Source organism: Rhinoderma darwinii, chromosome 4, assembly GCF_050947455.1.
Source record: "Rhinoderma darwinii isolate aRhiDar2 chromosome 4, aRhiDar2.hap1, whole genome shotgun sequence".
Classification (NCBI taxonomy): domain Eukaryota; kingdom Metazoa; phylum Chordata; class Amphibia; order Anura; family Rhinodermatidae; genus Rhinoderma; species Rhinoderma darwinii.
The window spans coordinates 81,333,946-81,348,913 of NC_134690.1; positions in this window are offsets into that span (position 1 = coordinate 81,333,946).

Here is a 14,968-nt window from a genome sequence, read left to right on the forward strand (position 1 = left end):
AGCGTAATATACGCGCGTGCGACGCGCGTGCTTTTCACGCGTGTCGTACGCACCTATATTACTCTATGGGGCAGTGCAGACAATGCGTGAATTTTGCGCAGCGCGAGTGCGTTGCGTAAAACTCACGACATGTTCTATAATCGTGCGTTTTTCGCGCATCACGCACCCATTGAAGTCAATGGGTGCGTGAAAACCACGAAGGTCGCACGGAAGCACTTCCGTGCGAACTGCGTGATTCGCGCAAGAGCTGTCAAACTGAATGTAAACAGAAAAGCACCACGTGCTTTTCTGTTTACAAACATCCGAACGGAGTGTCTTAGAGATGACCGAACCGAACTTCACCGGGTTCGGCCGAACTCGTTTTGACCGAACCCGGCAGGAGACAGTCACTGTCCAGAGTGCTGAAAGAGTTAAACTGTTCCAGCACCCTAGACAGTGACTTCCGATCCCAATATACGTGAATGTGTAAAAAAAAAAAAAGTTCTGACTTACCGATAACTCCCGGCTTCTTCCTCCAGTCTGACCTCCCGGGATGACAATTCAGTCCAAGTGACAGCTGCAGCCAATCACAAGCCAAGCACAGGCTGCAGCGGTCACATGGACTGCCGCGTCATCCAGGGAGGTGGGGCCAGATGTCAAGAGAGGCGCGTCACCAAGGACGGGTCACCAAGGACGTGTCACCAAGGCAACGGCCGGGAAGTTCACGGTAAGTACGAACCTCTTTTTTTTTAAACAGGTTACTCGATATGGTGATCGGAATTCACTGTCGAGGGTGCTGAAACAGTTACTGCCGATCAGTTAACTCTTTCAGCACCCTGGACAGTGACTGACGTCGACTAGCCTCATCTCTATGATGGCGGCTGCGCGAAAATCACGCAGCCGCGCATCATACACTGATGACACACGGAGCTATCAAGTGCCTTTTGCGCACGCAAAACGCTGCGTTTTTTTGCGTGCGCAAAACGCACACGCTCGTGTAAATCAGGCGTAATTGTTACAAATAAAATTTGTTTTGTTGCCACATTCTGAGAGCCATAACATTTTTATTTTTTCAGCGATTGAGGGCTTATTTTTTTGCAGGGCGAGCTGTAGTTTCTATTGGTACCATTTTGATCTACATGAGACTTTTTGATCACTTTTTATTTATTTTTTTATGGAATATGAAGTGACCAAAAAACACAGATTAATTTTTAGTATAAGGTCATTCACCGTACAGCTTAAATAATAGTATATTGTAATAGTTCATACTTTTACAGATGCGGTGATACCAATTTTGTTTATATTTATTTTTTTTACATTACTTTAGAGGAAAAATAGTATATTTTTCTTTTTTAACTTTAACTTTTTTTTTTACACTACTAAAAACGTTATTACATTTTTTTTTACACATTTTATTAGTACGCCTAAGGACGATCGCAGATACAATACACTGCAATACTAGTGTATTGCAGTATATTGTCCTGTTCCTGTAAAAATAAGGGGGCAATGAAGTGTCAGAGGGGGCGTCCCCCTCTCTTTAAAGAGGCTCTGTCACCAGATTATAAATGCCCTATCGCCTACATAATGTGATCAGCGCTGTAATGTAGATAATAGCAGTGGTTTTTATTTTGAAAAACTATCATTTTTGAGCAAGTTATGAGCAATTTTAGATTTATGCTAATTCGTTTCTTAATAGACAACTGGGCGTATTTTTACTTTTACAGCGCCTATCAGATTATTTAGAAGATAGGGCACTTATAATCTGGTGACAGAGGCTCTTTAACATCTTAGACGCTGCGATTGTGATTGCTTGCAGCATCGAATGGGTTAAATGGCGAGGAACAGCACGATCGCTGTTCCTGGCTATTAGTCCCGGGTATCAGCTGTAATACACAGCTGACACCCGTTTTGTACAAATCGGGCTCAGCTGACGAGCCCGCACCAAACATCACCCCCCCACCACGACGCAATAGTACGTAGTGGTGCGGATTGGGGTTAAGAAACAAAATGGGCAGCTGTATATTTTATCAAATGAAAAAAAGAAACAATACTCATCTGTTAAATCCCCGGCTGTTCCAGCGATGATGCTCCAGTGGCCCCACTGGTCTCTTCTTGATTTTACTGCGATAATGGGTAATGGGCCATACATCCATGTGCCCGCTGCAGCCAATCACTGGCTAGAAGTGATGATAGCATGTACGGCACGTGAGCTCTGAGGCCATTGATTGGCTGTAGTGGTCACATTAATGTACGTCACGTCATCACTGCAGAACTAGTAAATAAAGACCAGAAGGGAACATTGGAGCATCTCGGCACTGGAGTGGCAGGGGATTTAACAGGTGAGTATTGTTTCTTATTTTTATTTTATAACCATATCCAGCAGCCTATTTTGTTTCTTAAAGTCTTAGGGCTCATTCACACGAGTGTGAATCTCGTCCATGTGCTGTGCTTTCAAACAACGCACAGCATACGGGCCCATTCACACATGTGTGAGTTTTCACACAGCGAGTGTCCATTGCGTGAAACTCACTGCATGTCCTATATTGGTGCGTTTTTTCCATTGAAGTCAATGGGTGCATGAAAACCACGGACAGCACACGATGCACATATCATCAATGCATAAAGTAGGCATGAAGATACGGGGCCTCAGTCCTCTTTTTACACTTCAGGTCTGCCTTATTTTTGTCAGCTGTCACCACTGGGGCTTCCCTGAAATCGTACAATACTCAGTCAACACCAGGTTTAAAAATCGATAAATCACGGTTTTATTCAACTAAGTCAATAAGAATAAACACTTTTAGACACAATTTTTCCCCAACTAGTCCCCTTCACACTCACCGACTTGCAGGGTTGTCTACTTCCCACAGGGGCCCCACACAGTCCTTTTCTACAGGGTGCGCCAAACCGCAACTTTCCACTGAGTCGCACAGCAAGGCTCAGCCAGACGCTGGTTGCCTACGCGTCTTTTTCTGTACTGTCCCCACTTTTCTCGCTGCTCACGCTAGACTCACTCAACCCTCCGCCACAGAATTTAAGAATTCGTCTAAGTACACTTTCCTGCTCCCGCTTGTTCCGATCCGTCCAGGTGGGGTATAGTACCAACTAATAGCGGTTTGCCAGGTTCTCCTGTAGGGGTGCACACTTCAGTCTCTGTACTTATCAGGCAGATGAACAGGCTAATATTGTCTCGCAGACGATATCGCTTCACGGTGCCCGATTCCCCACAGAGATTCTCCACTCTGGTAACAGGCACTCTGCAAGGATTCACTCCAGATTTCTTTCTCCCCCTAGTTTACATACTTTAATACTGCCCTCAGTTCCCACGCTCCTAAGACCTTCCTCCTAAGGGCGAAGCCCACCATAGCCATTAGCTATTGGGTCCCACTATAGGGTGTTAGAAGTTCTAGGATATCCCTGCTGTTTTGCTGCCTTTAAGTCTACCAGCTAGGTCTCTGGAACAATGGAGCCTTTGTTTTAGCACAATGGGACTAATACAGTATCAAAATTGTAACCTCAAATGACACCTATTCCAAGGAAAACCGGAGGCACGGCTGGCTAAAGCTGACTCAGGTTTGTTGCCAACCAACTCCATCAAGGGAATGGCTGCTCTGAAATTACCCCTTCTCATCCTCTAGGAATTAAACAAATGACAAACCTGGGGCAGCCTTAGCACTACTAACCCACTATAAGGAATGACCTCATAGGTGTTTCTGTTGTTGCTTGTGCTCTCAGTTGGCCACTGGGAGCGCATGGTAAGGTGAGCTTATTCCATCTGTTCACATGTTGTGGTGCTGTGGGGTGGCGTCTGTTGCTGTAGTGCTGCACTTGTGGAGGAACGTGGCCCAGAGCCAAGGAGGCTTGGCACAGCATGATAGCATGGGTGTTTTTGGGCACCTGGGTTGCTCCCTATTCAGGAGCGGTGCTGCGGTGGCAGTGGCCTCCATGCGTTGCTGCAAACGATAGAGTAGGGACCCACTTTGAAAGAGATCGCCGTGAAGTGGCAAGTGGGCTTATACAGTTTGATCAAAATGTTCATATTATATAATAAATTATGCCCAGCGGCTCAGATCAACATATTGTAACGTCCGCGGTCGCCGACCACGAACTCCTTCCATCCAGTCGACGCCCTTGTCTCAAGAGATGTCTGCACATATAGCCGTCCTGCTCCACAGTGACCACCAGGGTGCGCTCACATGCTCAGTCCAGACTTAAGAAGTCAGAGCGCACGCATGTTGGTGATTTGAGCTAATTGCTCCAGAGCACCCTGGGCTATAAGAGGGTCCCAGCCCCATCCTCCCACGCCTGAGCTTTGTTGTTGTATTCGTAGTCTGTCTTGCAAATGGTCCCCTTGTGTTTCCTGCTCCCAGTGTTCCCTGTTCCTGTATCCTGTAACCTGTATCCAGATCTAGTGCCGTGCTTAGCTGTAGCCGTGCTGTATACCACGCCTGTCCTGCTTCTCCACGCCTGACGTCTACCTGCTGTCTAGTTCCTGCCAAGCCTGCCTCGCTACTGTACGAGCTGCCACAGGTACCCTATATAAACTATAGACTCTGACCTGTGCCCTGTTGGCCAGCTGCCATACCGCCAAGGCGGTACGGCCCAGTAGGTCAACGAACCCAACATGACAGTAAGCTCAGGCCATGGACCCCGCTGGTCGATCCAAGACCATGACGACGTCACAAGAGAATGCGGGTGGATATGCTAGACCTCCAGTCTCGACAGGACCAACGCGGGTCAACACTGCTAGGAGGTGTAGTCTGAGGATCAACACTGCCATTCCTCCTACTACACCTCCTGGCAGTGTTAATCCTCAGACTACACCTCCTGGCAGTGTTGACCCGCGTTTTTCTTTGCCTCTTCCGGACCGCTATGATGGAGACGCAAGTACCTGTCGTGGATTTTTGAACCAGTGCCAGATCCACTTCAGCCTGTATACTAGGACATTTTCGTCTGACGGCGCAAGGGTCGCTTTCATCATCTCTCTCCTCACTGGCAAGGCTCTTGCATGGGCGAACCCTATCTGGGAGAGACAAGGACCAGAGACCTGTGACTTCCAGGGCTTCCTCCGGACTTTTCGCATGGTGTTTGAGGAGCCTGGACGGGTCTCATCTGCAGCGGCTTCTTTGATTAACCTACGCCAAGGAGAGCGAGTACACCATCCACTTCCGCACCCTGGCGGGAGAGCTGTTATGGAACAATGAGGCCCTGGTGGCTGCATTCTGGCATGGACTGTCTCCTAAAATTAAGGACGAACTTGCCACTCGAGTCCTGCCGTCTACCCTGGATGACCTCATCCTTCTGTCCACCCGGATTGATATGCGGATCCGAGAACGCCTCAAAGAGGATCGTCGTGAGGCAAGCCTTCCTAGTCTGGTCCCTACTTTGCAGCAACCCCTGCTGTCCTCAGATGTCGATCCTCCTAAGGAGTCTGTGATGATGGACCAATGTAAGCTATCCTCCCAGGAGAGACAATGCAGACGCACTTTGGGACTCTGTCTATATTGCGGCCTCGGTGGCCATCTTGTGCGCCTGTGTCCCCAAAAATCCCAAAGCCTAGGGTTGTTAGGAGAGGCAACCTTGGGTAAGAAAGGACTTCTGTCTAAATTGTCCATACCAGTGACCATAGTGTCCGGCGAGAGAACGCATCAGGTCTCTGCGTATCTGGACTCTGGATCCGCTGCTAATTTCATCCGTAGAGACCTGGTGGATCTTCTTCAATTACCCACCACCCCCCTGGAGAGGCCGTTGATGGTTGCATCAGTGAATGGACTACCTCTGCCAGACTCAGTTATAGCTGTGACCAAGCCGCTGAGGCTCCAAGTGGGAGCTCTTCACTCCGAACTCCTGTCGTTCTATGTCCTATCCAAAGCCGTTAACCCTGTGTTGCTGGGCCTGCCTTGGCTCCGACTACATGCCCCAGTCCTGGACTGGAATTCTGGAGAGGTTCTCCAGTGGGGCCCTGAGTGTCAAAGCCGATGCCTGGTGCAGATACGCTAGGCTCAGCCTTTGCTGCCTCGGTCATTAGCAGGATTGCCGGGTCATTATGCTGCATTTTCGGATGTCTTCAGCAAGAGGGAGGCGGAGACATTGCCTCCACACCGGGCGTATGACTGCCCTATCGAGCTGACTCCTGGTGCATCCCTTCCTTGTGGTGGGGTATATCCTATCTCCTTGCAAGAGACTCTGTCCATGTCTGTCTATGTGAAAGAGAACTTGGAGAGGGGCTTCATACAGAAGTCTTCCTCCCAGGAGCTGAGGTTCTTCTTCGTCAAAAAGAAGGATGGTTCTCTTCGTCCTTGTATTGACTACCGAGGTCTCAACCAGATCACAGTGAAAAATAAACATCCGTTGCCACTGATCTCAGAACTGTTTGATCGTATACATGGTGCCAAGATTTTTTCCAAACTAGACCTGCGTGGGGCTTACAACCTAGTCCGGATTCGCCAGGGTGACGAATGGAAGATTGCATTTAACACCCGTGATGGACACTATGAATATCTAGTAATATTCTTCGGCCTGTGTAATGCTCCCGCAGTCTTCCAGGAGTTTGTTAATGACATTTTCCGTGACCTCCCCTATGTTTGTGTAGTAGTCTACCTTAATGATATCTTGATTTTTTTCTCCATATCCTATGACGCATCAGAGACATGTCCGTCAAGTTTTGCTGCGGTTAAGGGAGAATCGTCTGTACGCTAAGTAGGAAAAGTGTGTGTTTGAAAAAGATGCTCTACCCTTCCTGGGCTACATCGTCTCGAATCGAGGTCTCGAGATGGATCCTGAAAGGGTAAAGTCTGTCCTGGAATGGCCACGCCCTCAAGGCTTGAAGGCCATACAGCGCTTTCTGGGATCGCCAATTTTTACAGACAGTTTATTCCAAACTTCTCCTCACTGATTTCTCCTATCTCTAACCTCACTAAGAAGGGCATGAATGCCAAAGTGTGGACTCCCAAGGCAGAGTCTGCATTCAATAGCCTGAAGAGTGCCTTCACGTCAGCCTCTATCCTCCATCATCCAGATGTCTCTCTACAGTTCTCGTTGGAGGTGGACGCATCCTCTGTCAGTGCTGGTGCACTCCTGTTCCAGAGAGGCTCCAAGGGCAAGTCAATGGTATGTGGATATTTTTCTAAGCTCTTCTCTTCCGCAGAATGCAACTACTCGATTGGGGATCGGGAGTTACTGGCCATCAAATTGGCTCTGGAGGAGTGGAGACATATACTAGAGGGCGCAGCTCATCCCATCCTGATTTTTACGGACCATAAGAACCTTACCTATCTTCAGACCGCCCAACGGCTAAACCCTCGTCAGGCCAGGTGGTCACTGTTCTTTACCAGGTTCCAGTTTGAGCTCCATTATCGCCCGGCTGACAAGAATGTGAGGGCCGATGCCTTGTCCAGGTCTTTCCAGACAGAAGACACCATGGAGATTCCACAGAACATCATTGATCCATCTTGCATTGTCTCTGACAATCCCCTGCAAGTTGGGGACATTCCTCCAGGGAGGACTTTTGTGCGCCTGGCTGACCATGGAAGAATCCTCTGCTGGGGACACTCCTCTAGACTGGCAGGTCACGCGGGGACCAGTAAGACTCGGGATCTGATTGCTCGTCATTTCTGGTGGCCCACGTTGCCCAAGGACATTATGGACTTGTTTCTTCCTGTTCAGTATGTGCAGCCAACAAGGTCGCTCACTCTAGACCTGCTGGTCTGCTCCAGCCATTGCCTGTGCCCAATGCCCCCTGGCAGCATATAGCTATGGACTTCATGACGGACCTGCCTCTCTCTGCCGGATGCAGTACTGTCTGGGTGGTGGTGGATCGATTTTCAAAGATGGCCCACTTCGTTCCTCTGACCGGTCTTCCTTCTGCTCCTCTGCTGGCCAAGCTGTTCATCCAACACATCTTCCGCCTGCACGGCTTGCCGCAGCATATTGTGCCTGATCGGGGGGTTCAGTTCACTTCGAAGTTCTGGAGAGCCCTCTGCGGACTCCTAGGTATAAAGTTGGACTTTTCCTCGGCCTACCATCCTCAGTACAATGGTCAGGTCGAGACGATCAATCAGATCTTGGAGAACGACTTACGCCACTTCATCTCCAAGCAGCATGATGACTGGGTGCAATTGCTTCCGTGGGCTGAGTTCTCTTACAACAATCATACCAGCGAGTCCACACAGAAGACAGCGTTCCTTATTGTCTATGGCCAGCACGAATTCCTCTCCTGGTCCCTGATACGTCCGAGGTGCAAGCTGCTGACACGGCCTTTGGGGACTTTCTGCAGATCTGGCAGCAGACTCGTTCCTCCATCCTGCTGGCGGTCGACCGCATGAAGCGGAATGCGGACACAAGGAGAAGAGAACCCCCTCAGTTTCTTCCTGGCACGAAGGTCAGGCCATCAATAGCTGATGGGTTGTGGTCTGACTCCTGTGACTGCTTCCCCTTCATTTCTATTTGCTCACTGTGAATCGTCGACACAGATGTAGTATTGCAGCCTTTTCCCATTGAAGTGAATGGGAGAAGAAGGCTGCAATACCTGTGAATCACCGCTACATGTGTGTCGCAGATTCACAGTGAGCAAGTAGAAATGAAGGGGAAGCAGCGCTTGTACGAGCGCTGCACCCTCTTCCAAACAGCTGATAGGCAGGGGTCCCGGGAGTCGGACTCGAACCCATCAGCTACTGATGGCCTATCCTGAGGACAGGCCATACATTTTTAGGGACTTGGCAACCTCTTTAATTATGTAATGTGTGTGAACCCACAAGTGCCACGAAATGCATGCATGCCCCTCCAAGGTGCTGTATCCTGCATGCCGTGTCCTCTACCATGTATATTTAATACAGTACTGTGCAAAAGTTTTAGGCAATTGTGGAAAAATGCTGCAAAGTAAGAATACTTTCAAAAATAGAAGTGTTAATAGTTTTTTAATCAATTTACAAAATACAAAGTGAATGAATAGAAGAGAAATCTAAATCAATATTTGATGTGACCACCCTTGCATGCATGTATGGTGACACTTTTGGGTTCACACACATTACATAATTAAGTTTCTATTAATTCTCAATATTATTAATGTAATGTGTACAAACCCACAAGTGCTGCAATAGCTATACAGAGAAATATATTATATAATATGACAGAGAGCAGGGCCCAGCAGGCTATGAATGCTCAGCAAAATTTCCCCCTCCTCCCTTCAACTTTTATACTCACTGCCTGTCCTGATCGATGTGTGCTTAACTTGTCACAGTGCTTGAGTGCTGCTGCCGCGCCGCACTAAGGCTCTGTTCACATCTGCGTTGGGGTCCCGTTCTGACGTTCCGTCGGAGGTTTCCGTCAGAACGGGACCCTGAGCAGATACAAACTGTTTTCCGTTTCCATCACCATTGATTTCAATGGTGACGGAGCCGGTGCCCATGGTTTCCATTAGTCTCTTTTGTGCACCGGACCCGTCGTTTTGCTGGAAGCAATAGCGTAGTCGACTACAGAATGGGACACCAACGTAGCTGTGAGCAGAGCCTTACTCCTCCTTTCTCAAAAGTCCTGACGCTGACTAGTGCAGCAGTCAGGAATGGAAATTGTGTGCAGAAGCAGAGATGGGAATAGCACTCTATATTACCTGGTTGAATAGTAGTGGACGCCAAACCAGCGGCATGGTCCCAGCCTCCCCAATAGTACAGAAAAAATAGAAACGTATACAGCTGTATACTGGAGTAAACCACTGTTGATTCATCTACACCTTAACTGAGTGCTCTCTACCGTTTCCATTTTTTCTTTCCAGGATATTGTGTGCCGCCTGGGCCCCTCTGATCTTGCAGGTAACTCCTCCTCTGGCTGAATGTCCTGACACCTGACGCTGAGTAGCGCAGACATGACATTTTGCAGTTTTCCCCTCTGCAGGCTATATCTAGAATTCCCAGATGTCTCTGAGCTAGTGGATGGAGCCTAACTGCTATAACGTCTTTTTTACACTTGTGAAAGTGATTAGAATATGTTTAAAAGATAACATTTTGCATGGACTCCATCTTGTATGGTAGGCGTCCATTTTGGATCGTTGGAATCCATCTTTTGGCCTGAAGGAGCCATCTAGAGATTAAAAAGTAATATGTCAGCAGATGTCCTGAAGCAATTCTATGTTATGTGTTCTTGAATTGAATGTTTTATTACTCTTGTAAGGAGCAGATCAAATAGCCTTGGTCGAATGGACAATAACATTGTTTACCATGAGGGAGGGGGTGATGAGCCCTGGAGAAGGGCTCTGTTTAAATGATTTAATCTTATCTACAGTCCATTCTCTAGTGAGATAAGAAGTAGAATCAGAGTCATTATCATATTGTACATGATTGGCTGAAATCAAAGCCTACACCTTTCCTGTCATTATACTTGTATACTTGTTTGGATCAATAAACCGCAGAGAAGGATTTCGAGCATACAAGCATAGTCTCTTGTGTCATCTTTTCTCTCAGATATATATATCTATTACCTATGATTTGGAAACTGGATAAATCACTGGAGGGCGGGTATAGGTTGACATACCCATTACAAATTTCAGTCTAATATATTTTGGCCCATGATTGCGTTAACAACACTGCACACAGAGTAGAGGAGAATTCTGCTCTCCTATCTCTATCACATACATATAGAAGCAGCAACAACATTGATGACATTATACAGCAGTACAGACCAGTGTAGCTGAGAATCCAGCACGGGGGTGAAAAATAACTTGCCAGGAAGCTGCAGCATGTCTGTGTGTGTCCATATCTCCCAACCATCCCAAATCCGACGGGACAGTCCCAGACCCAGGGCGGTGTCCCGATGACCCGGGCGGCCGGTGGTATGTCCTGGTTTATACTGTAACTGCGTCCTTAGGACACAGATACAGTTGAAACCAATGGTGGAGCAGGGAGCCATCAGGTCTACTCACTACTTGCGTGGATACAACTCACCAGATTTTAAAATGCGCAGCATGTCAATTTATCTTGCGTTTCCGTCTCAGAATTGTATCTGAGAGGTTAAAAAAACCTCAAATCCACAGAATATAATCCACACCTGTATCCACATCAAAATGTAACATCTGCATAAAAAAACACAATATTAAGTGCAGATTTTACTTGCGGAATTACTTGGTTATCTGTGGTTTTGATGCAGACTTTTTGCTGTAAATCCGCAACAATTGACAGTACAATTCATGTGAATTGGGGTTTAAAAACCCCATAAACATGTAGTGGAAAAAATCTGTGTGGAAAAACGAGCACGCTGCAGATGCTCATTATGTTGCGGAAATGCCTCAGATTCTCACAGTGGATTTCACCCGTTCAATGTTACAGGATGAAATCCACGGTGAATCCACAGTACATCCGGACGTATCCCTACTGCTCCTTCAGCTTACTAGTTGGATGGCAGGGAGAGACTAGGACAATACTTCTTGTTCATTAAAGGGAATGTGTTTTTTAGTTAAACAGTTAGTATATACATGATTAGACATTGTTATAATTTTTTACAATTTTTTCACAAGTCAGGAAATATTATAAATTAGATTCTAATTTATAACATTTCCCTGTGCTGGTCACTAGAGGGAGCAATTCCCAAAATTGCAGCATTAGCATGTGGTAAAGTAACCTCATTGCTTTATGCTGCAAATTTGGTGTAAACACACACGCTCTAGTGAGCTCACAGAATCCCCCCTCCCTTATCTTGGCTAGTGCCAGGAGAAAGGAGGGGATTGAACGGTCAAACCTCCTACACTGTGTGCCGCCATTTTTTGAGCGAATACACAGTGTAGTAGGTTTACATACAGTGGTTATAACACAAAACATACATAAACATGACTTACCTGCTCCTGCCGCCGCCTCTCCCTCCGCTCCGTCTGCTCCCTCCGCTCCTAGTCCTTGCTTCTGAACACATGCCCGGAAGCTGCAACCGGAAGTAGTCATCTTACTGTCCGGCCGCGGCTTCCGGTCTACAAGAAAATGGCGCCGGATGTCGCTCGGCCGAAGACCTTCCATTTGGACTGTGTGGGAGCGGCGCATGCGCCGTTCCCACACAGACGGCGTACAGCATAGTGAATGGAACGGCTCCCGTTCGCATTCTCTCTGGGGCTGTATGTGCCGTATTCCATGTCTGTATGTGTCGTTAATCGACACATACAGAGATGAAAAAAAAAAAAATGGCAGCCCCCATAGAGAAGAAAAAGTTTGAAAAAAAAAAAAGTAAAACACAAACACACAAATAAATACATTTTTTTTAATAAAACACTAAAAGCAAAATTATCTAAAATGTTTTTTTTTCGCGACACTCGTCCTTTAAGACCTTCACATGACAAGCAATGAGACCAGGGGCCGGGCAGTGCAACCAGAGTCGTGGCTCCTTTACTATTTGGCTGAAGAATATTGTAAAAAGTGATGCCAGTGTTGGCATAAATAATACTGTTGCCTTGCGGCAATGAGATTCTGGGTTAAAATATAACCAACGACAGCATCTGTATGGATTTTATGTATTCTTTGTGGATTTTTTCCTTCCACACTCATAGAATAAGCGGCTTCCTATGAAATTGGCTTCTGTTAAATTTATTCATTAGTATTGAGTTAAAGGGACAGTGTCATGTTAAAATTAATTTGTTTTTATTTAATAAAATATTATATTAACTCTATTTATTTTTTCACATACAATGTTTTTTTATTAACACTTTTTTACTTTACTGGGGGCTGCCATGTTTTATTTATTCTGTGTGTGTGTCTCTTAACGACACATACAGAGATGGAATACGGCAGCACAGGGCATAGGACATAACGAACGGCTCTCGTCCGTTGCATCTGCCATCTGGCTCTGTACTGCGCAAGTGCAGTTCAGAGTGACCCAGCAGAGAAGCTGGTTTGTAGGGGAAAGCCGACGCCATTATAAAGACCGGCCGCACTGCAGGTAAGGTGTGTGTGTCTCTGTCTGTCCCTCTCTCTCACAGCCCCCCTCGCGGCCCTTCCCTCGCAACCCCCCCCCCACTCGACCCCCCGCACACCTGCTGTAACTGTGTGTGTGTCTGTGTGTATGGGTCTAGCAGAGCTGTGTGTGCACATGCAGCAGAGCTGTGTGCGTGTGTGTGCATGTGTGTAGTGTGCGCAGCAGAGCTTTGTCCTATTTCTGTGCAGTGGAGTATGCACGGGCTCTTCATAGCCGCTTATCAGCTGTTTTGAAGAACCAGCGGCGGAAACCCCCCCCACACAAATCCCCCCAAACATGCAACCGTTCTTTAAAAAACTAACGTAAAAAACTTGAGTAAAAAACTAACGGCTCGCTTTCCCATTGATGCAAATGGGAAGGTTAAAGAGGCTCTGTCACCAGATTATAAGTGGCCTATATTGTACATGATGTGATCGGCGCTGTAATGTAGATAACAGCAGTGTTTTTTATTTAGAAAAACGATCATTTTTGATGGAGTTATGACCTATATGAGCTTTATGCTAATGAGTTTCTCAATGGACAACTGGGCGTGTTTTACTTTTTGACCAAGTGGGCGTTGTGGAGAGAAGTGTATGACGCTGACCAATCGGTGACCAATCAGCGTCATACACTTCTCTCCATTCATTTACACTGCACATAGCGATATAGCTATATCGCTATGTGCAGCCACATAAACACACTATAACGTTACTCAAGTGTCCTGACAATGAATATACATTACCTCCAGCCAGGACGGGATGTGTATTCAGAATCCTGACCACTTCTCTGCACGTCTCTGTGATTTACAGCACAGCACAGAGAGATCTCGCTGTAAATGACAGGTTACATCGTAATCTCGCGAGACTATGCCTGCTATGCTGTAAATCACAGAGACGTGCAGAGAAGTGACAGGAGTCTGATTCTAATGGAACCGTTGCTTTCTGTTCAACGTATCGATCCTCTCTTCCTCTGACGGAAGCGAGGTAAACATATATTAATGCTAGTGTGAACTTAGCCTAATACAACTAAGATATGAATAATATAAAAAAAACTGCTCTGCTGGGCTTTGAACCAGCAACCTTCCAAATGTAAGGCAGACAAGTTGACCACTACACTATAGAAGATGTAATATTCAATACCTGTGAAACAGTAGTAGTTGAGGGTTCATTCAATAACAACAGGCACTTTGTCAGTTTATCCTGCTGGCAACATCTGTCTGTCTGCTGCGTGTGGGTGGTGACTGGTCAGAGACTCACAATCAGACTGGCTGCCGCTTGCAGTATGCACTGGGAGTGACTGGGAGACTCACCAGTCACAGCCCCGCTTGTAGCTTTCCCAGGATACAAGCGGGGCTGTGACTGGTGAGTCGGACACTCAATCCACCCGCACCCCCTGCCTGGTCTCTGGACATGAGGTCAGGACCAGGTGACTCACACGTTACTGGTCCCGGCACTGACCCAATGACGGTCTGAGCGTCTCTGACTGAGGTCACCCCAGTTGGCAACCCTGCTCCCCGGACACAACGCTACTATAAGCGCTGTGCTCGGGGAAGCCATTGACAGTACTGTCCATATATGGACAGTGACGTCAGTGGCTAATCCTTGAGTGGAATCCCCGTTGCCAACTCTGGCTGGGGATTCCGCTCATAAATGGACACTACCGTCAAGGGCTTCCCCGAGCACAGCGCTCAAAGTAGCCCTGTGCCCGGGGAGCCCTCGGCGAGCGGAGGAGCTCCCTCTGCTCCTCCGCTATGAACTAATTCTGAAGCAAGGAGCGGATGGTTTTCTGCTTCAGAATTATTTTGAATCCGGGACGGTTGGGGGGTATGAGTTTTGTTTGCGCTTTTTGGCACATAATTAGGACTCCCATTGACTATGGGAATATTTGGCACGTTTTACGTGCAAAGGAATTGACTCGACACTTCTTTATTTACACAACGCGTTTATTTAAAAACGCGTGGGTAAAAAAGCGTGTTATATATACTAACAGCGCACTTTACCAATAAGAAAAGCGTAATCAAGCATTTTTGGATGCGTTTTTTGGCTAGTAAAACGCGCAAAAAAAACGTGTC